Here is a 23,745-nt window from a genome sequence, read left to right on the forward strand (position 1 = left end):
GAGTGACAATATAATTCTAATCTCCTGTGCACTTAAAGGCAGTCTAATTGCAAATCACTCAAGTGTGGTAGAATGGCACGGATTGTGAACTAAATTCCGAAATATATGGCTGATCACAGTGGTTAGCACTGCTGCCTCACAGCGCCAAGGATCCGGGTTTGATTCGCGGCTTGGGTCACTGTCTGTGTGGAGTTTGCACATTCTCCCCGTGTCTGCGTGGGTTTCCTCCGGATTCTCCGGTTTCCACCCACAGTCCAAAGATGTACAGGTTAGGTGCATTGGCCATGCCAAATTCTCCCTCAGTGTACCCGAACAAGCGCTGGAGTGTGGCGACTAGGGGATTTTCACAGTAACTTCATTGCAGTGTGAATGTAGGCCTACTTGTGGCTAATAAATAAACTTTAACTTTTGATCCAGGTATCGCAGAATGGTGAACTATCTATCCCCTGTTGGCCCCTGTTTATATGGAAATCTAGAGAAGTGTTTCCTGGCAATCTAGCTGTGCGATTATCAGCATGCAGCTTTATAGAGGACATGTCTCCACTTCTAATGCTCTCTGTGCAAAATGCAGAGTTAGAATTTCATACTAATTCTCAGTGAATCGTAAAAATGATCCTGCACTCCTTCAATAATGTGCTACATTTTTCTCCTTATTAGACATACAGAAAGCTGTGCTGTTTGACAATGAGTTCCATATAAATGTAATAGCAAACCAGTGTAAAATTATCAATCAGTTCCAGTTGCTGCACTTTAAAAAGAAAAATGCAGTAGTGCCCAGTAAAAGACCCATCAAAAGCTCTTTCAGAACTTGGGAATGGTGCGAGAGTCATAAACACTAGATCGGATTGTTTTCGTCTGGTCTCAGATCTGTTACTAATGCCTCAGATACCGTTGCAGGCACCAGCCCAAGGCTCATACTAGCTTTTTTATTCACAAGGTTGGCCTTGCGATGCGTTTGGTCTGCTTTAATTTGGGTCACCTTGACGTGATCTGCCAAGTGGTGGAGGATCTCACTAACGGACTCAAAATAATAAAAGCTGCACCTGTAATCTGTTGCTCATTTTTCTTTGCTTCTCCCTGCCTCATTCAAGAGTGAAAAGAAAGATGGGTAGATAACTCGCCGTCAGGACTTAGCCAATGTTATTCTATAATTGGCTGAAAGTTGCCAAAATGCATACACACAACCAAGTTTGACAGATAAGAAAAGACCAGGTGGAGCAAGCCCACCTATATCATGATGGCCCGAATATCATGACCCAACTACTTCCCTCAAGCCCCTACTCTCCTATAGCCCAAAGACATGCTGGTTAAGTGCATTGACCATGCTAAATTATCCCACAGTGTACCCGAACAGGCGCCGGAGTGTGGCGACTAGGGGATTTTCACAGTAACTTCAATGCAGTATTAATGTAAGCCTACTTGTGACACTAATAAATAAACTTAAACTTAACTTTTAATCCCCTAGAAGAGGCCAAAAAAAGGAGAAAAAAACCCAGGACCAATAAGGGGATAAAGTACTCTGGATAATTCCTTTTTGATTCCCTCAAGTGGACAGAATTAGTCCAGGGGATCACATGGACCAGGTGTTATTTTCTGTATGGATTTCTGCTTCAGTGAAGAACCTGTCCAGCTCCCTCTTGAAACCATGACTTACCGTGTTGTTTTGCTTCATTTCCTCCTTGTCTGAATTCACTGTCATGCCAAGTAGCTGACCATTGAAACTCCCGGGATTTTCCACTCCAGTTCACATCGGGCAGGTTTGGCAACAGGCGTGGAAAATATCGTGGGAAGTGCAAAGTCGCATTTCACTATGATGTGAAAGGATGAAGCGAGTAATGTACCACGTTTCAGAAATCTCTTTCTGATCAATTAAAATATAATTATCAGGCCCATACGTTGGAATCACCCCCCCACCCCCATGTCAAAGTACCCATCTATGGCATTGTGATGTCAAGAACAAAGAACAGTACAGCACAGGAAACAGGCCCTTCGGCCCTCCAAGCCTGTGCCGCTCATTGGTCCAACTAGACTCGGCACAACATCGTGGGCCGAAGGGCCTGTTCTGTGCTGTACTGTTCTATGTTCTATGTTCTAGACCATTCGTTTGTATCCCTCCATTCCCAGACTGCTCATGTGACTATCCAGGTAAGACTTAAACGATGCCAGCGTGTCTGCCTCCACCACCCTACTTGGCAGCGCATTCCAGGCCCCCACCACTCTCTGTGTAAAAAACATCCCTCTGATATCTGAGTTATACCTCGCCACTCTCACCTTGAGCCCGTGACCCCTCGTGATCGTCACCTCCGACCTGGGAAAAAGCTTCCCACTGTTCACCCTATCTATACCCTTCATAATTTTGTACACCTCTATTAGGTCTCCCCTCATTCTCCATCTTCCCAGGGAGAACAAGCCCAGTTTACCCAATCTCTCCTCATAGCTAAGACCCTCCATACCAGGCAACATCCTGGTAAACCTTCTCTGCACTCTCTCTAAAGCCTCCACGTCCTTCTGGTAGTGTGGCAATCAGAACTGGACGCAGTACTCCAAATGTGGCCTAACCAGCGTTCTATACAGCTGCAACATCAGACTCCAGCTTTTATACTCTATACCCCGTCCTATAAAGGCAAGCATATCATATGCCTTCTTCACCACCTTCTCCACCTGTGTTGCCACCTTCAAGGATTTGTGGACTTGCACACCTAGGTCCCTCTGTGTTTCTATACTCCTGACGGCTCTGCCATTTATTGTATAACTCCCCCCTACATTAGTTCTTCCAAAATGCATCAGTTCGCATTTATCTGGATTAAATTCCATCTGCCATTTCTCCGCCCAATTTTCCAGCCTATCTATATCCTGCTGCATTGTCTGACAATGTTCATCGCTATCCGCAAGTCCAGCCATCTTCATGTCATCCGCAAACTTGCTGATAACACCAGTTACAACTTCTTTCAAATCATTTATATATATATCACAAATAGCAGAGGTCCCAGTACAGAGCCCTGCGGAACACCACTGGTCACAGACCTCCAGCCGGAAAAAGACCCTTCGACTGCTACCCTCTGTCTCCTGTGGCCAAGCCAGTTCTCTACCCATCTAGCCACCTCTCCTTGTATCCCATGAGCCTTAACCTTCTTAACCAACCTGCCATGTGGGACTTTGTCAAATGCCTTACTGAAATCCATATAGACGACATCCACGGCCCTTCCTTCGTCAACCGTTTTTGTAATTTCCTCAAAAAACTCCACCAAATTTGTAAGAGCACGACGTCCCTCTTACAAAACCATGCTGTCTCTCACGAATGTCAGAACGGTGTGAAACATTACTAGTCTCAGAAGATGTGTAGCTGGCGGGCAGTAGTCCTGGGGGAGGTGAGTACTGTGCTCAGAGGAAGGAGAGAGTAGTGCCAAGGTAGTGCCAGCTTGATGTCAGGGAGGTGCACCTGGGTGAAGGTTATTCCCTGGTTTGCTGGCTGGGGCAGCCTTTACAAGTGGCAGCCAGATCTTCGAGTGTCTGATTTGTTGGCGGTGTGGGTGAATCAGAGTCCATTCCTCCACTGATACGTCGTGGAACCTGTGACTTTAAGTTTTTTTTTCTAAGTGCTGTACTACATGGCAGAGAAGGCTACCATTGCCGGTGACAACTTCAGCGCCGCTTTTCCTGCCCGACATTAGCCTTTGCTGATATTGGAGAAAATTCCAGCCTTGGTTTCTTATCTGGCAAAGTTATAGAGCATAGAAAACAACTTGTGCATATGTTGAAATAGTGCTGCTTTAAATAGAAAGTGTCATCAGAGAGGATGAAAAGACACTAAATAATATAAGAACTGTTAGGAGGGGTTTTTCTCCTTTGTCCATGGGATTTGGGCACTGCTGGAAAAGCCAGCATTTATTGCCCATCCCTATTCCCCCTTCAAGCAGATGATGGTGAGGCACCGTCCAGAACAGCTGCAGGCTTCGTGGTGTAGTTGCCCTCACAATGTTGATAGGGAGTGAGGTTTAGGATCTTGACCCAGTGATAATGAAGGAACGACGGGTGATTATAGTTCCAAGTCAAAATGATGTTTGACTTGGAGGGGAACTTTAAGATGGCGCTGTTCCCGTGCACTTACTGCCCTTGTAACCAAGGGCCTAGATGTTATTGATGAGGATTTTGTAGCTTCAACTGAACTGGCTGTGCCTTTGTCAAATCCGATTCCCGTGTCGATGCCAAATGGCCTGTCTTATTCAACTCTTCATTAGAATTTCTGGAGCGGCTTGATCCAACTGTGTGGCATGTTAGGCCATTTCAGAGAGTAGTTAAGAGTCAACCACACTGCTGTGGACCTGGAGTCCTATGGAGGCTACAACTGGCAAGGACGACAGACTTCTTTCCCTAAAGGGCATAAGTGAATCAGTCATGATTTTATGACAAGCTGCTGTGGCGGGATTTGCACTCACGTCTCCAAATCATTAGTCGAGGCCTCTGAATTCCTAATCCAGAAACATTTTACCATTATGCCATTGTTGCCGGATTGATCCCAAAAGCATGGTTGAAAAGTTAGGTCTTGGGGCCCTTAATGCGAAAAAACAGTAGGCCAGGTAGAAAGGTGAGTTCCAAACATTAGGACCAAAATAGAGGGTGATAATGTCACCAAGGGAGGTGAAGGACTGAAGAACATGGGGGAGGAGATTGAAGAGATATGGTGAGGTGAGACAATGGAGTGTTGGGGACGAACATCTAATGGAGGCTTTAGAAAGTTCAGTTAAGCAATGAGCAAGCCAGGGTTAGGGTTGAACATGAGCGAGAAGTTGCAGTTTGTGTCAGGAGGACCTCAAGTGGCCGGTGAGGAAGCTATTGGAACAGTATATCTGGAAAAAACAAAAGTATGATCAGGGTTCTCGTGTGAGGTAGGTGTGGAGGCAGAAGTAAATGGCGTTGGTGATGGATAGGATATGGCATAGGGTAGATATATTGCAAGGCATTACTTATTCAACAAAAGGTTATCTACAATGGAACTATCAGCAGGAACTGAATCAATTTACTTTTATTTTGGTAAACTTATTTATCCTACCAGATCAGATAGCTCTCACGCATTGGTTCAAACAGGTTTGGATACATGATATTCCACCGTGCTTACATTCTGATTGCTGTTATCTGATGAGGATCTGGCTGAATATGTAATAAGGCATTATTGGAGAATCCAGGCATTAGCCTATATTATCCGGTTCCATAATGTCGCACTTTGTTGTATGCTTGCTTTACAGGAACATGCTATCATAGGGAAACAGGAAAGTTTGACAACAAATAATATTCCACACAACCTTCTGACATTTTGTGCTCCTCTAATTCTGGCCTCTTGAGCATTCCGATTGTAATCACTGCACCATTGGTGGCTGAGCCGTCAGCTGCCTGGACCCTGAGCTCTGGAATTCTCTCCCTAAACCTCTCTGTCTTTATCGCTCCCTTTCCTCCTAGCACTGCTGCCTCACAGTGCCAGAGACTCGGGTTCGATTCCTGGCTAGGGTCACTGTCCGTGTGGAGTTTGCACGTTCTCCCCGTGTTTGTGTGGAATCTGCACGTTCTCCCCGTGTTTGTGTGGGTTTCCCCTGGGTGCTCCGGTTTCCTCCCACAGTCCGAAAGACATGCTGGTTAGGTGCATTGGTCATGCGAAATTCTCCCTGAGTGTACCCAAACAGGTGCCGGAGTGTGGCGAGTAGGGGATTTTCACAGTAACTTCATTGCAGTGTGAATGTAAGCCTACTTGTGACACTAATAAATAAATAATAACACATTCCTTAAAATCAATGATTGATCTTTTGGCCCTAAGGTTGTCTCAAGTGGCTCAGGCTCATATTTTGTTTTTAGTGCCCCTGTAAAGTGCCTTGAGATATTTTATATATTAAACGTGCTATATAGAGACAAGTTGTAGTTGTTGATTCAACCCCCAATGTAAAATAAATAATAATTAATGGTCATTCTGACTTTAAAAGTAACTCACTAGAATGTTTCTCAATGTGAAGCATGCTCTGTATGTGTTTTTACCTATGTGTACATTATGTAGAAAGTGTAACCTGTTTGTTTGTGACAACTTCAGGAGAAACAGAAACATCAAAACAAGCTTATTATGACATGCCATCATTGGCTGACATAAAGTTCTTTGACATTTGACATTTCAGAAAGGTCACATTACCATCACTGTTGTTTCAAGTAATTAGAATTCATCAAATTCCACTAAATAGTTTGTGAAAGCAACACAGGAGGAAAATCTATAAACGTCTGCAGCCTTGTGTCTACTCAGGCTTGACTAAGGAGTTGAACTGGGTGGAAGGGAACAAAATTTCAAGTCCAGGAAAAGATAGGGACCATGGGACTACATAAAAACTCAAATTATTTTTAATGTTTTGGACAAATCTCTTGTTAGCTATTTAAAGGCACAGTGACACAGCGGTTAGCACCGCTGCCTCACAGTGCCAGGGACCCGGGTTCGATTCCCGGCTTGGGTAACTGTCTGTGTGGAGTTTGCACATTCTCTCTCTGTCAGCATGGGTTTCCTCCGGGTGCTCTGGTTTCCTCCCACAGTCCGAAAGACTGTGCTGGTTAGGTGCACTGACCATGCTAAATTCTCCCTCAGTGTACCCAAACAGGTGCCGGAGTGTGGAAACTAGGGGACTTTTACAGTGCCTTCATTGCAGTGTTAATGTAAAAAACATCGAAACATGGAAAATAGGTGCAGGAGTAAGCCATTCGGCCCTTTGAGCCTGCCCCACCATTCAATATGATCATGGCTGATCATGCACTTTCAGTATCCCACTCCCGCTTTCTCTCCATATCCCTTGATCCCTTTAGCCACAAGGGCCTCGTCCAGCTCCCTCTTGAACATATCTAACGAACTGGCCCCAACAGCTTTCTGTGGCAGGGAGTTCCATGTAAGCCTACTTGTGACACTAATAATTAAACTTAAACTCGTGAGGTAGTGCATACGTTAGATTCCAAGTTCCACTTCATCTTGTCTTTTATTGATAGTCTGGACTCTCCAGGCAAGGGACAAGTTTAACCACAATCTGCATGAAGGCATAAGAGAGTGGGAGAGAGGAGATCCCAGACAGAAGAGTGGGAGAGAGGAGGAACTGGAGACGGGCAGCAGCATCTCAGAGCAGGGAGAGGTTTGAGCCAGACACATTCCAAATGAAACTGTCCAGTCCAGTCCAGTCTAGTCCAGTCTGTGGTTCCAGAACCGACTGGCTTGTGCTCTGAGAAAACTGGAAGTGTGACACACAGAAAAAACAGATAGTTCATTGGTTAGTGCATATTTTTCTCAGTTATCTTTCAAAATTTGGGTAATTTTAGTAGTTGCAAGGACTTATTGGCAGTTGTAAATTTTACGATAATAGTAAAGCTTATTAGATTGGTTGGTGAGTTTCCCTATTTACTTTCACTGGGGAATTTATATCAGGGTAAGTGGAACAAAGTATATAAGCACAGGCAGGGCAAGAGCCAATAATTAAAATTGAAACACTATAAAGATGACAAGGCAGATGATATATGGTGATTGCAGAATGTGGGAGCTCGTGGATACTTGTGTGATCCAAAGCTAACACATCTGCAGGAAGTGCCCACAGCTGGAGGAACTTCAGCTCAGATTATTGAGCAGGAGGCAGCTGCAGACACTGCAACACATCACGGAGGGGAGGTTACCGAGAGACTTTGTTCCAGGTGGTCTTACCCCTCAAGAGGATAGGATCGTCTGATTTGGTCCATAGTCAGTGGCAGAAGGATGCGACTGTGAGTGAGACAGCTATGGGGGATTGAGAAGGTAGAAGTGGAGGAGCCTTTGCCCTTGCAATTGTCTAAGGTTCAAGGTCTCACAGCCTGTATGATGAAAAGCAGGGACTGCAGGGTGGGTGAACTGTGGTACAGGAAGCCATTCAAGTGTGGGGAGTTAATAGGAATGTAATGGTAGTAGGGGACAGTGTAGTCACAGGGACAGACTCTGCAGTCATGAGCAAGTCCAGAAGGCCATGTTCCCTGCTCAAAGCCAGGGTTCAGCACCTCTGCTCTGAGTTGGAACTCACCTGATGAAGGAGCGAGACTCCGAAAGCTCGTGATATCAAATCAACCTGTTGGAATTTAACCTGGTGTTGTGAGACTTCTTACTGTGCAACATTTAAGAGGCATCTGAATGGGTAGATGAATAGGGAGAGAATAGAGGGATACGGTCTGAGTAAGGGCGGAAAGGTTTTTATAGTTTAGTTCGGGGTTTTTATAGTTAGGGGATCATGATCAGCATGGGCTTGGAGAACCTGTTCCTGTGTTGTACTTTCCTAAAAAAAAACCAAGGGCTTTAGTCTCATGATAAGGAGTTAGCCACTTAGATCTGAGATTAGGAGAGATTTCTTTGCTTGAAGGGTTGTGAATCTCTATCCCGGGGGTTGTTGATGCTCAGTTATTCAGTATATTCAAGATTGAGGTCATTAGATTTTTGAGTGTAAAGGGAATGGAGGAATATAGGGGAAGGGCAGGAATTGGAGTTATGACAGAAGGTGAGCCAACCCTTATTGAATGGCAGAGCAGGCTCATGGCACCACACAGACTTCTTCAAATTCTGTTCTTTCACTTTTATTCTTTATTCCAAATCTGTAAGGTTGTGCTCTCTTCAGTTTGCGATGGTGTGTCAGTACCGAGCGCCAAGTTTGAATACTGTATTGCAATCTTTAGGTAAACCACACCACCCCCATTTCAGGTCAAAGTGCATTTGTGCAGTATTCCAAAATACCAGAAACTTGCAGGTTCAGTCCTGCTATGAAGAATGCAGCCCCAACATTCGAATCTGCAGAGCAGCTCTGAAGAAAAGTCACACGCACTCGAAACGTTAATTATAGAGGCGATTGTACCAGAATTTAGCAGAGTGTCGGTGAGAAAAATGCCGTGTTTCTCTCCCGGTTTTTACACCAAATATTATCACGCTCTGTCAAAAAAAACAGCCGGGCGAGTTCCACACTGTCGTGCAAGGGGGCGAGGCCTAAACATACCGGCAAAGCTCGGCTGCACTGAGATCAGAGCGCCATATTTAATGGGTGCCCCGATCAGAACATTAATAAACCTCCTCCCGGCCCACCACAGAGGTCTCGGACTTTACAGCCCAACCCACCCCACACCCACCCCCACCACCTTGATTGGAGCCTGCAACTCCCCCCTCCCCCCCAACAGTCAGTACTGGCACCCCCGAAACACTGGACCCCTTCACCACCCCACCCCCTCAACCCCCGGCCCCCCAAACATTGAGTCAATGCCGATGCCACCCCTCACCACCACCTCCCTCGCACCCCGAACGGCCATCGCCGGCATCCCCTGCTCCCACATCTGCTCCTGGCCACCACCACATACAAATGAATCTCTCCCCCCACCTTGCCCCCCGCACCATGAAGCTCTCACTGGAGTCCACCCCGGCACTGCCTCCTGGCACAGGTTGACAATCTGTGCCAGGGGAAGTGCCAGAGGGCATTGTCAGGCCAAGGTCTGGCCATGTTCCTCTCCCCTGAGGGCTGTACTTTTTTTTATTCCTTCATGGGACATGGGCGTCGCTGGCTGGGCCAGCATTTATTGCCCATCCCTAGTTGCCCTTGGAGGGCAGTTAAGCGTCAACCACATTGCTGTGGCTCTGGAGTCACATGTAGGCCAGACCAGGTAAGGACGGCAGATTTCCTTCCCTCAAGGACATTAGTGAACCAGATGGGTTTTTTCAACAATCGACAATGGTTTCATGGTCATCAGTGGATTCTTAATTCCAGATATTTTTTATTGAATTCAAATTCCACCAGCTTCCGTGGCGGGATTTGAACCCGGGTCCTCAGAACATTAGCTGAGTTTCTGAATTAATAGTCTATTGATAATACCACGAGTCCATCGCCTCCCCCTGATCTCACTTTCACACCCTTGGGGGATCCCCATGATGGGTTCACGGCTGGGGAACCTGTTGTAAACCATGCTGACATGACGTCACATCGGCACGATGTGAATATAGGTAGGGGATCAGTATGCGTTAAGGGAGCGGATTAATCATATTGAAATCCATGGAAATGTATTTAAATCAAGTTCATGCCCCTTGTTTCCACCGGCGAGATCCATGACTTCCAGGTTTCGCCACATCTTGAGCCCCCGCTGGCAATCTCACAGACGGCAAGAGTGGGCTCAAGATCCCACCCTCAGTTTCCTTCTCCACAGATAGTGCCAGACCTGCTGAGTTTATCCAGCATTTTCTGTTTTCAGATTTCCAGCATCTGCTGTATTTTGCTTTTGTTCTATAGACCTGATATTTTCTAAATGTATTAGTTCTTTTCACCATTGCAATATCTCGGTTTGTGTTTTGCGTCATGTACTAATTCTCAAATGTAAGGCCAGGTGACACAGTGTTCTTTTAATGCTGTTTTATTCTTCGAGTTTATCACTTCTGCACCAAGTCCCACTCAAGCCCCACTGACTAAGTCCCATTCATCCATCACCCCTGTTTCCACTGGCCTATATTTTGTCTTGGTACAGTGATGCCATGATTTAAAAATCTTTATCCTTGTTTTGAAACTCCTCCAGGGTCTTAACCTTACAAATTTCTGTAACTTCCTTCTGCCCCCATAGATTTCTGGGCTCCTCCAACTCTCTACCTCTCTACCTCTCTCTGTTCCTTTAAGAGAGTCTTTAAAACCAATCTCTTTGATTAAGCTTTTAGTCAACTGCCCTAATATTGCCTCAAGTGGTTCAGTGTCAGACTTTATTTGATTACATTCTGAGTGAAGTGCCATGTTAAAGGTCCTTTATAAATGCAAGTTGCTATTCTTCTTCACCTATACCCATGGCTATAGGTAAATGGACGGTAGTGGCCCTCCATTAGCTCATCCTCGCAGACATGCCTCTTGTGTAAAATTCAGCAGGATTGTAGCCATGATGTGGAGGGAGGAGGGAGATGTGTGCAGGTAAGTCTGTCCCAATTCTCTCCCAACTTCATAAGAAGACCTGTGTCCTGCTGGAAAGTCAAGAGGAGCAGGGTCACTGGCTCATTTTCTTCACAGTGTAGACAAGGAACACTGAGTCCAATTAGAATCAAAGAATCACCCAGTGCAAAAGGAAACTATTCAACCCATCATACCTGTGCCATCTCTTTGAATGAGCTAACCAATTCATCCCTCCCCGTTCTTTCACAGTCATGCAAATCTTTCCTCTTGGACTGAGAAAACTCTTGTCCAATTGCAACCCTCCTGGGGAGATGGTGTTGAACTAGTAATCCAGAGGCTCAAGCGAATCCTCTGGGGTGTGGGTTCAAATCCCACCATGCCAACTCGATTAGCAATTGGAATTCAATTATTCAATCTGGAATTGAAAACTAGTCTTAGTCATGGTGACCATGAAATTCTCATCGATCGTCATAAAAACCATCTGGATCACTAACGTCCTTTAGGAGAAGGAAATCTGCTGTCCTTACCTGGTGTGGCCTCCATGTGACAACAGATCCACAACAATGTGGTTGACTCTTAACTGCCCTCTGAAATGACCTAGCAAGCCACTCAATTCAAGGGCAGTTAGGGATGGGCAAAAAATGTCGGCTTTACCAGTGACACCCACATCCCATGAAAGAATCAATATAAAAACCATGGCTGCAATCCTGGGTCATAATAGTCCAGTGAATAAAATGTTGTATGTGGAAATTCTCTAGACCAGATAATGGCTTTATAAAGCAAGCTCACATCCAAGTCGCCAGTGCCACTCTCTAAGTGGACACTGTGTAAGAGGAACATTCGCACGCTATGCAACCCCATCACTCATAATGATCTTGTTTTTAATAAGCCTTTAAAATGCTTATTTTCAGTGTCCTTGTCCTTCAGTGCTTGCACAAGTTAGTAACTGAGATTGATAGCAGCTGTAGCATTCAATGTACACAAATGACATTTGGTAGAGTGCTTAGATGAACAACAGCAAGACGCCAAGATGGAATCTCACAGAATTGCGACAACAATAAATTGTAAGGTTGATTCACTGTTGGACTGAATGAACCCTGATCCAATTGCATAGCTTCTTGGCAAACAAGTTCCTATGAGTGTGTGTTTATCGGGACTGAGCTACACTAGTCATTTTCTCAAGGGACAAGTAAAGCTGATAACTGGATGTTTGCAAAGGGTTTTTTTTTCTATTGTGGTATATAGTTGTGTTTTCAGATGCAGTGCATTCCAACAGCTAACTGTGTCAAACAGACTCCTTTTTATTTCCTGGCAATACAGCAGAATTATTTTTAGTGTCTTGTCTACATCGCTCTCCCAGACTATTTCTCAGAGGCAGTGTTGCTTCCGCACCGTCCTGCTTGGGTCAGATGGCAGCGTTTCTCACCAGGACGCTGTTGTTTCCTCTTCCGCGTTTGGTTGATTACAGATTACACAGTAATGTGCTGTGGAAAAGGTCACAAGTGGAGAAGACAACGCTAAGACTGTAGTAAATGCATGGAAACCAGCTGGGAGATTTCCACTCAGCAATAGAAGAGTACGTGGGTGTTCTTGTCTGTGAAACAATAGTTGTAGAATAAATCTTAAAACACAGGAAGATAAGGAAAAAAAAGTAAAATAGATAACTCGAGTTAGACAGATTCTAGCCATGATTGAACCAGCTAAAACTACCTTTGTACTGTTTCCCTCTGGGTTTGTAGGGAGAACTGAAAACTATTTAGTGCACGAAAGGTTGAAAACAGAAATGAATCTATGAAAAAATAAGAAATCTAAAGCCCAACTTCTTAATTTCGATGCCGTGTAATTGAAAAATACTAAAATCTTGACTGCCACAATGTGACCATGACGCGTAGACTGCAGGAACCATGTTTGTTGTGAGATGTTGGGGGCGATTTTGAGACACGTTCTTCACCTGTACGAATGGCGGCGCGCACTCAAAATCTGGAAAGCAATATCCGTGCGGTGAGTGTCCGAGTTCCGATCTTACTGGCCCCTTGCTGATGGAGTGGAGTGAAACACACCGCGGGACCACAGAAAGCTCATTTTTAATACATTAGCACATCATTAGTGAGCACTCTCTACGCACAGGACTTCCCCTCCCCCCACCCCCTCACCGGATATACAGTGGGCACTAGCATGATGTCATGTTGGAGCCATTTACAACAGGTTTACATAAGCGTGAACCTGGTGCCCTCTGAGGGGCATTTTGGAGGTGAGCGCTCAGGCAGCCAGCACCCTCCACGGTGTTCACTGCTCAGGGAGCACGGGAGAGGGCTCAGGGACACAGATAAGTTCAACTCGGGGCTGGAGGTGTGGTCCCAGAATCAGCATTCCGGGGAGAGGGATCGGGAGGGGTTACTTGCAGGCCTTACCTTCCCTTCATGTCGAGACGCCCCTTGTTTTGAAGGGATTGTGAAGGTTGGTATGGAGGCGGTGCTTCCCATGTCCTCTTTCCTGGGTTGCTGAACATATCACAGCTAAGGGAGTGCCCTTCCTTCATGGGGGCTGGCGAGAGGGTGAGAGGGGCATGGCACTGCCATCCTCACACCCCACAGGGTGAGGCACAGTGGTTCCCCCAAGCTTGGTGGCATGAACAGACAGGGTGGAGGCTCTGTGGGTGAACAAAGTGAAATTCATTGCCAAACATTCAAAACAAAATGGTGATCTATCTACACTAGTGTCTATATTCACCCCTGCCCACTAAGTGCCAATGGTTCCTGAATATTCGTGACCCTCCCACTAAGTTTAGGTGTATCCCCAGGATCTGTGGCTGAAGTGGAGGCAGCCTGCTGCCTTCCACTCCTTTTGGCCTGAGCTCCTTGTTGGGCTTCCAGGTGGGGGGCGGGGGCGCTGCTGTTTGCGAGCAGTACAGATGTTTGACTGCTTCTCTTCTCCGTGTGAGGGGCTGGAGGTGTGTCGCTCACAGAGAGAGAGATGTCAGATGGGCTGGAGATTCCCAGTGAGATCCAGAAACCTCACCATCCTCTGGCGCTGACACTCTAGGATTCTCATCAGTGCCTGCACCACGCAATCGAAGTCCTGCACCATAATGAAGACATCTCTTGCCACAGAGTGCAAGTCCTGCACCAAGGTCTCCACTGCGGACGCCACCCTGTTGGCCTCGGTGCACTGCAGTGACGGCACCATCTCCTAGGATAGAAGGCGATGGGACTCGTCCAGTCAGCCTTGCACTTCCAGGAGGGCTGCTGTCATCTCTTCCTGATACTTGCGACTCTGCCTTTGCAGTTCCAGCAGCTGTGGAATAACTGGGTCCAAGGGCACATCATTGACAAGGGTCTCAGTGGAGTCCTGAACTCCAGCATCCCTCTGAGTGCCAGTTCCCTTGGACATCCTTGTCTTTGCCTACTGTGGATCTCCAGCTCTGAGGTGCTCACCAGTGAGTGATCCAGAAGCCTGCCTACTTATTGAACCCATTGAGGTGTGAATATCTACACTGGTGCTAGGTGTGGGTGAAAGCTGTGATGCCTCTTCTATGATGGGATTGAAGAAGTTCTTCTCTGAGCCGCTGGAGTCCAGTGGGTCTAGGGGGCACGAGGATGGTCCAGGCTGTTCCGCTGGCGAAGGAACATGGCATCGGTGCATTACAGTGGATATGGAGGCAACATTGATCACTCACTTGAGACTTGAGGAATGACAGCGTAAGTGTTGAGGATTCACACGTTTCTCTGCTGCCCCCACTTCACTAGCAGCGCAGACACGCTCTTCCTCCTCCCTGGCCAAGTTGAGGGCTCGCTCCTCAAAGCATGTGAGAGTTCGGAGCTCCGGCATGACTGCAGCTGGCTCATGCCTGTTGTGGTTGAGTTTGTCCTGCAATGACACAGAGAGGAAGAGTGTAGGTGGGAGTGTTGGCATTTAAGATGGCGATGAGATGTGGCAGGCGTGCGGCTTGGGTGGGAGCTGGAGTGTGAGGAGCATAGCAGCTACTGGGGAAATATGGTGATTGTGGAAGGTCACAGTAAGAAGTCTCACAACACCAGGTTAAAGTCCAACAGGTTTATTTGGTGTCACGAGCTTTTGGAGCGCTGCTCCTTCATCAGGTGAGTCAACCTGGTGTTGTGAAACTTCTTACTGTGCCCACCCCAGTCCAATGCTGGCACATCCACATCATTGTAGGAGCTGGGGGGGGAGTACTTGGTGCCTGGTATTGGCAAAGGCTGAAATGGCCGAGTGAGAAAGGGTTGGAGGTGTCGCCGGGGTGGGGGGGGGGGGGGGGGGGGGGGGTCTATTTTAGTGTTTGATGCTTTCCCTCATCCTGCTTCTTATTACCTATCAGCATCTCCATCCCGAAGCACAAGTGCTATATTTTCACACAGAGATTGCAATCGTACTCCCCAAGGGTGCCGGAACTCCAGACTAAAGCTTGCTCCATCCATAATGGACCTCCTCAAGCAGTGTGTAAACACAGTCATCTTTACCTTCCTCCTTATTGGCATTCAGGCAGGAAAGTCCTGGGAAGCTGGATTAACTTGTTCATTGAGCTCCTTCTACTTTATTTTTGCTGGAAGGTTGTCAATAAAACCATCCTCAATCCTGCAGCAGGACCAATAATTTTTCACCCTCAAAAGGAGCGGTCTTGTCTTCACAACACTTTTGTGAACTTTTCTGTCACCACCGCAATCCTTTATTGCAGAGCTAGAACCCTTTAAAATCTGCCTCTAAGTTGACTTTCACACTCTTCATCCAAATAAATTACAGGCCAATCCATACGAAACATGAACAAGGAGTAGGAGTAGGCCATTCAGCCTCTCGAGTTTCACTAATAGGATCATGGCTGATCTACTGATAATCTCAAATCTGCATCCCGCCTACCCCTGATGATCTATCACCCCCTTGCTTACCAAAAATCTATCCACCTCTGCCTTGCAGATATTCAATCATTCTGTTTTCACTACTTTTTCAGGAAGAGAATTCCAAAAACTTAAGACTCTCTGAGAGAAAAAAAAATAGTCTCATCTCCGTTTTAAACGGGTGAGCCCTTAATTATAAACAGTGACACCCTAGTTCTAGATTTTCCCACAAGAGGAAACATCCTCTCCACATTCACCCTGTCAAGACCTCGCAGGATCTTATATGTTTCAATCAAATCGTCTCTTAACTCTTCTAAACTCCAGCGGACACAAGCCTATCCTGTCCGACCTTTCCTCATAAGACAACCCACCCATTCCAGGTATTGGTCTGGTAAACTTTCTTGGAACTGCTTCTAACACAGTCACATTCTTCCTTGATAAAGTGACCACGACAATACACAGTATTCCAAATGTCGTCTTACGAGTGCTCTGTATAACTGAAGGATAATATCCCTACTTTTGTATTCAGTTCCTCTCATGATAAATGGTGACATTCTGTTAGCTTTCCTAATTACTTGTTGTACCGGCATCCTAACCTTTTCATAGAATCATAGAATCCCTACAGTGCAGAAGGAGGCCATTTGGCCCATTGAGTCTGCACTGACCACAATCCTACCCAGACCCTATTCCCATAATTCCACCTATTTACCTCGTTAATCCCTCTAACCTACACATCATTAAGGGGAAATTTAGCGTGGCCAATGCATCTCACCCGCACACCTTTGGACATCTTTTTGTGATTCAAAATCCCTTTGGAAAAGTATCTTATGAGGGAAGGTTGAGCAGGATGGGCCTATACTCATCGGAGTTTAGCAGAATGAGAGATAATCTTATCGAAACATATATGATTCTGAAGAGGCTACACAGGGTAGATGATGCAAAGATGTTTCCTCTTGAAGGGGAATCTGAAACTAGGGGACATTGTTGCAGGATAAGTGTTCACCTACGTAAAATGGAGAAGAGAAGGAACAATGTCTTCCTCTACCCAAGGGAGCTGTGGAGGCCGAGTCATTAGATACAATAAAGGCTGAGATGGAACAGGGTTTTGATTGACAAGGGAATCAAGCGTTATGGGGAAAAGGAGGGAAAGTGGGGTGAGGCCAAGATCAGAGCAGCCATGATCCTGTTGAACAATGAATAGGTTCGAGGGACTGTATGGCCTCCTACTACTTCTGTTTCTTATATTCTTAAGTCCTGTGCCAATAATTCATTCAAATCAAGAAAATTCATTTATTTGTCACCTTTCACAACTTCAAAGGGCATTAGTGGGGCTTCCACCACTGCCCACAGCTACTCCTCTCCTGTAAGAAGTCTCACAACACCAGGTTAAAGTCCAACAGATTTATTTGGAATCACGAGCTTTCGGAGCGCTGCTCCTTCATGGTGAGCGGAGAGATAGGTTTCACAAACATGGCATATATAGACAAAGACACAATTGCAAGATATTCCAACCATTATCTTGCAGTTGTGTCTTTGTCTATATATGCCATGTTTGTGAGACCTACCTCTCCACTCACCTGATGAAGGAGCAGTGCTCCAAAAGCTCGTGATTCCGAATAAACCTGTTGGACTTTAACCTGGTGTTCTGAGACTTCTTACTGTGCCCACCCCAGTCCAGCGCCGGCATCTCCACAGCTACTCCTCTCCTGGTCAGTGAAGTCAGCAACAGGAATCATTCCTGGGAGCATTCTTTCTGGTTGTATCACAGCTTGGTATGGCTCCTGCTCTGCCCAAGACTGCAAGGAACTACAAAAGGTCGTGAACGTAGCCCAATCCATCACGCAAACCAGCCTCCCATCCATTGACTCTGTCTACATTTCCCGCTGCCTCAGCAAAGCAGCCAGCATAATTAAGGACCCCACGCACCCTGCACATACTCTCTTCCACCTTCTTCCTTCGGGAAAAAGATACAAAGGTCTGAGGTCACGTACCAACCGACTCAAGAACAGCTTCTTCCCTGCTGCTGTCAGACTTTTGAATGGACCTACCTCGCGTTAAGTTGATTTTTCTCTACACCCTAGCTATGACTGTAACACTACATTCTGCACTCTCTAATTTCCTTCTCTATGAACGGTATGCTTTGTCTGTATAGCACGCAACAAACAATACTTTTCACTGTATGTTAATACTTTTGACAATAATAAATCAAATCAAATCAACTCAAAGGAATCAGAAAAAGCAGCTGGGATGCCCAGTCCCATCTCCACACTGTCATTTAGTGTAGTGAAGGGATGATCAACACCTTCTCTGCTTGAGTAGGAGGAGGGAAATTTAGGCTCGGGGCAGAAATGTGGAAGCTAAACCAGGGCCGATGTGTTCAAATCTTCAAATTTGTTAATTACTTTCGAAAGGAAATGGTCACCAGGGCTTCAGGAGTTAACATTTTAAAACCCCTGAATGCCACGGAGCTCGGAAAGTTTAAATCCTCCTTTTCATCATCTCGCTGCTTTTGTTCAGGAGGAGCTGGCGATCTGCCATTTTCACATAGTCTCTGTCGACCCTGTACTCCGACAGAGAATAAATGAGCTTCCAGCTATTAGAGAGGATGGAGGGAGCTGGATTGCGAGTGAGTGTGGCCTTGGAATGGTATTACCTGAGAGTAGCTGCTGATGTCTTTTCCACAGATGCCTGATCCTTGCAAAAACCAGTAAATCTTGCCAGGTTTATTTTCTTTACAGCATCTGCATTTTATAATAGCACATTTAATTTGTTTTCACTTTGTCTGCTGGGATTTCTTTGCTCCGGCAATCTCTTTCCTCCCTATTTTTCTGGAAGTGAGTTTTTTAATGATTACCGCACTGGGAATACGTGCAGGCTGGCTGCTGATCTCAACGTGACAGTCTTAAAAAAGTTGTCTTCCTCCCTCCCACCCCCAGCTCAGTGGCAGGACCAATGTACTTCCTGTCTATTTTCATTCCTCCTTTTATTTATATGCTTAAAAAAAAAGATTAATTCCCAAATTATCTTCTGTTAAATGTCTGGGAGAGAGAGAGACAAAATATTATAAGTAATCAGAAATAGGTATGAAATCTATATCACACTGTTTCCGAGGCCTGGAGAATGCTAAGCTGTTGAAATCCATAGCCCCAGGTGCAGTCTGTTAATCAAGTCCTATATAAATATTTTAATGTATACAAATTCAGCCCTCAGTTCAGAATCAGAATTGGAACTGATTTACTAGTGTTTTTTTCAGGTTTGGAGATTGCAGTCAGTTAAACGTAGGTTTTCTAGGAAATGGGGACGCAGCTGGGTAACCGTTCTTCAATGAATCTGCAGTCTGGTTTCCAAAGGCAGTGAATAAGCAAGCGCTTCAGGTCCTGGAGCACCCACAGCCTGGGAAGCCAAGGCCTTGGATTCTCTGGACGTGAACTTCAAAGAAAAAAGTTATTTTTAATGTGCTTGACTTCACCTTCTTCGAAAGGAAGATCACTCTTGTCAATAAAAGCACCTTGGGTGGAATTTTACATCCCCTCTCCCCACCCCCTGTGGGATTTTCCAGTCCGCTGTAGTCAATGGACTTTTGAACGGCTCGCCACATTTTCCAGCCCCACATCCGCCGAGTCGGGGCCGTAAAATTCCACCCCTTGAGTGTAGAACTAATCCATACATATACATATATATCTGTATCTGTGTGTGTAAGTATGTGTGTATATATCTATGTATATTTGTGTGTGTTTGTGCTTGCATATCTGTGTGTGTGTATATCTGTGTGTGTGTGAATCTGTGTGTATATGCCTGTGTATATATATCTGTGTGTGTGTGTATCTGTGTGTGTGTATATATCTATGTATATTTGTGTGTGTTTGTGCTTGCTTATCTGTGTGTGTATATCTGTGTGTGTGTGTGAATCTGTGTGTATGTGTGTGTATACATGTGTGTGTATATCTGTGTGTTTATATCTGTGTATGTGTCTGAATCTGTGTGTATGTGTGTGTTTGCATATCTGTGTGTGTATGTGTGTATATATCTGTGTGTATAAATCTGCGTGTGCATGTGTGTATATATCTGTATCTGTGTGTGTCTATCAGTGTATTTGTATCCGTATATGTGCTTGTGTATCTGTGGCTGTGATGCCATCTCAGGTTGAATATCTTGTGAATTTTCAGGATCTGCCTTCACCAATCAAGAATGACTACCTGAGTGATAAACTGCAGGAGTGTAGAGCTATTGGTGTTCTTAAAACCTTGCCCCCTCCCCCCAGCAAAAGAGGGAAAGAAGGGATGAGTTTGTGGGTTTAATGGTCTGAGCCATTCAATGTCTGTAGGCTGGATGATGAGCTTCTGAAGCAGTAAGAGCTCAGTGCTAAACTTTGCAGCACTGATTGCTGGGGTCCAAGCCAGAGAGCTAGAGTTTAATTCGTGAACATGCTTCCAGATTTTACATTGAACATCTGGCTAAACCTCATTTACTTCGGTGAGTTCTGTTTGGTCTGAATAATTACATTTGACACAATAGAAAGAAGCAGGTTTTTTTTCTCTCTAAATCCTGCATTTATGTGGTCAGTGATTTGGCAGTGTATTGAGATTATTATTGAATAGGTTCCCAGTGCAGTATTCCCAGTAAGTAATGGATGTTCAAGCATTTTCACCCAGCTAAATAACTGGTGGCCAAAAGTCGCAGTGTGGTGGCCACTATGTCAATTCAAGCTCTGTCTTGCAGGTCAATTGCTTTGATAGTGTGTTTTCAATTTCAGAAAAATATTTAGACAGCATTGGCACAAAGCCCAGTGTTGCAGTGCACTGATGCCCTAAGCCTAAATTGTTTGAACCGGATGCGGTTTTCCACCATAGATGGACAGTAAGGGGAGATTCTGATCTCTGAGAAACCATTGAGGATAATCAGTTAGGAATATCAGAGAATATTCCCTTGCAGTTCTGTAGTTCAACCTTTAACTATCCACTGATAGGCAGCATTCAGCATAAGCGGAAAGCTCAAACATTGCAAGAATTTATTAACGCAAAGACTGATCTACATTTGGAATCAACTTACAAGTGACAAACCAAGATGCACTTAAGTAAGTTAATTTATTAGTCACAAGTAGGCTTGCATTAGCACTGCAAGTTACTGTGAAAATCCCCACACTCCAGCACCTGTTTGGATACACTGAGGGAGAATTTAACATGGCCAGTGCACCTAACCAGCACATCCCTTTGGACTGTGGGAGGAAACCGGAGCACCCAGGGGAAGCCGACGCAGACACGGGGAGAATGTGCAAACTCCACACAGACAGTGAACCAAGCCGAGAATCGGACCTGGGACTTTGGCGCTGTGAGACAGCAGTCTCTGTGCCGTCGTGCTGAACTTGAATAAAATGAGGAAAGCATTGTAAGTTGTTCAGGGAAGGATGCTCTAAGACAAGCTGAATATCTGACTCATCTGTACTTCTTCTATATCCAGTCACTTTAGTTACGATATGGGTGTTGGTGAAGACTGTTGCAGGAAAATAAGTTACAAAAGGATTACATATTGCATAAAAATTGTTGCACGGAAACAGCACATTTGACCTAAGTGCTCTATGCCAATGTTAAAGGGGGTTAAAAAACTTAAATATCAAATTATCTATATATTTCTTTCTGTATCTAACAATAGTATTCATGTTCCTGGCATCTGTACTGCACTATTAAGATGTCATATTTAAACAAGGTATTAAAAGAAAAAAAACCCAGCAATTTCCTGATAGTATCTCAAACATTGATGATATGGCACCTCTTAATGGACAAGAGACTGAGATTTAAATGGGACTGTCAATCTACTGGAACTCCCCTCAGCAGCAGTCTCTAGCCAACTTCATAATATGCCTCCCCCGGCTACCTTCCCACAGGGAATACTTAAGCACTGCCCTTGAAAGGATCATTCAAGTTAAGCATAGTTCCGTCTTAACAACCTTGCAATGAGGCATAGAGTACAAAAGCAAGGAAGTTATGGTGAACCTTTATAAAACACTGGCCTCAACTGGAGCATTGTGTCCAATTCTGGACATTGCACTTCAGGAAGGATGTGAAGAGGGTGCAGAACATAAATTATGAGAATGGTTCCAAGGATGAAGAGGGATAGATTGGAAAAGCTGGGATTGTTCTCCCTGGAGAAGAAACGGTTGAGGAGATTTGATAGAGGCATTCAAAATAATGTGAAGTCTAGACACAGTGGATAGAGAGAAACTGTTCCTTTGGCGGAGGACTCGAGAACCAGAGGAAACAGACATAGAACATAGAACAGTACAGCACAGAACAGGCCCTTCGGCCCACGATGTTGTGCCGAGCTTTGTCTGAAACCCAGATCAAGCTATTTCCTCCCTATCATCCCGAAGTACTCCATGTGCCTATCCAATAGCTTCTTAAATGTTCCTAAAGTTTCTGACTCCACTATCCCTGCAGGCAGTCCATTCCACACCCCAACCACTCTCTGAGTAAAAAACCTACCTCGGACATCCTTCCTATATCTCCCACCATGAACCCTATAGTTATGCCCCCTAGTTACCGCTCCATTCACCCGAGGAAATAGTCTTTGATGACTTTAGGTGATCAGCAAAAGAACCAAAAGGTGACATGAGAAAATACTTTTCTAAGCAGCGGGTGTTTAGGATTTGGACTGCACTGCCTGAGAAAATGGTGGAGGCTCATTCAATTATGCCTGAATTTCAGAAGGGGATTGGATCAGTGCCTGAAGATAAAAACCAAGTGCAGGGCAATGGGGAAAGGACAGGGAAGTGGAACTGGCAGAATTGCTCTTGCTGAGAGGTGGCATGGAGTCAAAGAGCCTCCTCTGCTGTAACTCTAGAATGGTCCTTACACCAGCTCACCAGACCTAGAATGCATGTTCTGACAAAAGAGCTGAAAATGTTCTAGAATTTTGTTTTGCTTCAGATTTCCAGCACTGGGAGCATTTTGTTACTTGTTGCATGGGCTGGAATTTGAACTTGGTACCTGGACAGATTTCTGACAAAATACAACCAGAACCTGATGAAGGAGCAGTGCTCCAAAAGCTCGTGATTCCAAATAAAGCTGTTGGACTTTAACCTGGTGTTGTGAGACTTGTTACTGTGCCGACCCCAGTCCAACGCCGACATCTCCACATCAAAGTACAACCAAATATTTTAATTTTCTAGTTACATTCTGATTAAAGCCTTAACCCCCACTGCCCTTCATTTTGTTTATAATTTGCCTTGTTATTTTAACATCAACATCTTGTCTTCTCCCCACGAGGAGTCCATAATCCCAGTCAAAACTCATTGGGTGGGATATTATGGCTGCGCTCGGCCCAGAACAGTAGAATCTCGCCCGAGGTCAACGATCTTTCCATGGTCCACCCCTCGCCCGCTCCAATTCCCGTGGTGGGTGGGACGGTAAAGCTCCAGCCACTGTGTGAAAAGAATTCCATTCATTATAATGTCCATTCATCTCCTTTGGTCCTGGTGCATGAAGTGACTGCTCAGAGGCCCTTTATTTACAAGCTCTATCCCACTTGTGGAATGCTTCTGGCACATAGTCAGAATTCAGAGTGCCAGAAGACCTGACACTCCTAGTTTTATGTACAGATGAGGTTCCCTGATTGGGTAGACAATTATGACCTCGACCAGGGAGCTCATACTCCAAGAGGCCAAACTCATGGGCCTCGTTGAAGTCATTACAGTGGGGTCAAAGCCCTAACCACAGAATCGGGCACAAGCTCACGATTCTGCGATTCGGGCTTTGTCCCCACTGTAATGGGGACAATTTTCCATCCATTAACCTGACTTTAGCAAGCGCACTGTTAAATCAGGGAGTTCAGATTCACACAAGTCCATCCAAAGCTTGTACAGAGCTCTGGTCAGGAGACCATCCAGGTACTTGAGTATGAGCTACAAAAGCATGATTAAGACATGTTCATTCTTGAAATGAAACATGTCAAAGAGGACTTCCTAGAAACATAGATGATAA

General features: G+C 45.2%; 2 protein-coding genes across 6 annotated transcripts in view; both read left to right on the forward strand.

Moving 5' to 3' along the window:
• eral1 (Era-like 12S mitochondrial rRNA chaperone 1) overlaps nt 1–6,446 on the forward strand; it is a 682,619-nt gene extending 676,173 nt beyond the window's left edge. Inside the window, exon 12 of the transcript XR_013499069.1 lies at nt 6,432–6,446. The gene's annotated coding sequence lies outside the window, so the exon portion shown is untranslated. The remainder of the gene's footprint in view (nt 1–6,431) is intronic.
• The window catches only part of bcas3 (BCAS3 microtubule associated cell migration factor), a 915,564-nt gene that overhangs the window by 379,739 nt on the left and 512,080 nt on the right, over nt 1–23,745 (forward strand). The gene's annotated exons all lie outside the window — the stretch shown is intronic.

The sequence above is a fragment of the Mustelus asterias genome, chromosome 12, assembly GCF_964213995.1.
Source record: "Mustelus asterias chromosome 12, sMusAst1.hap1.1, whole genome shotgun sequence".
In the NCBI taxonomy this organism is placed as follows: domain Eukaryota; kingdom Metazoa; phylum Chordata; class Chondrichthyes; order Carcharhiniformes; family Triakidae; genus Mustelus; species Mustelus asterias.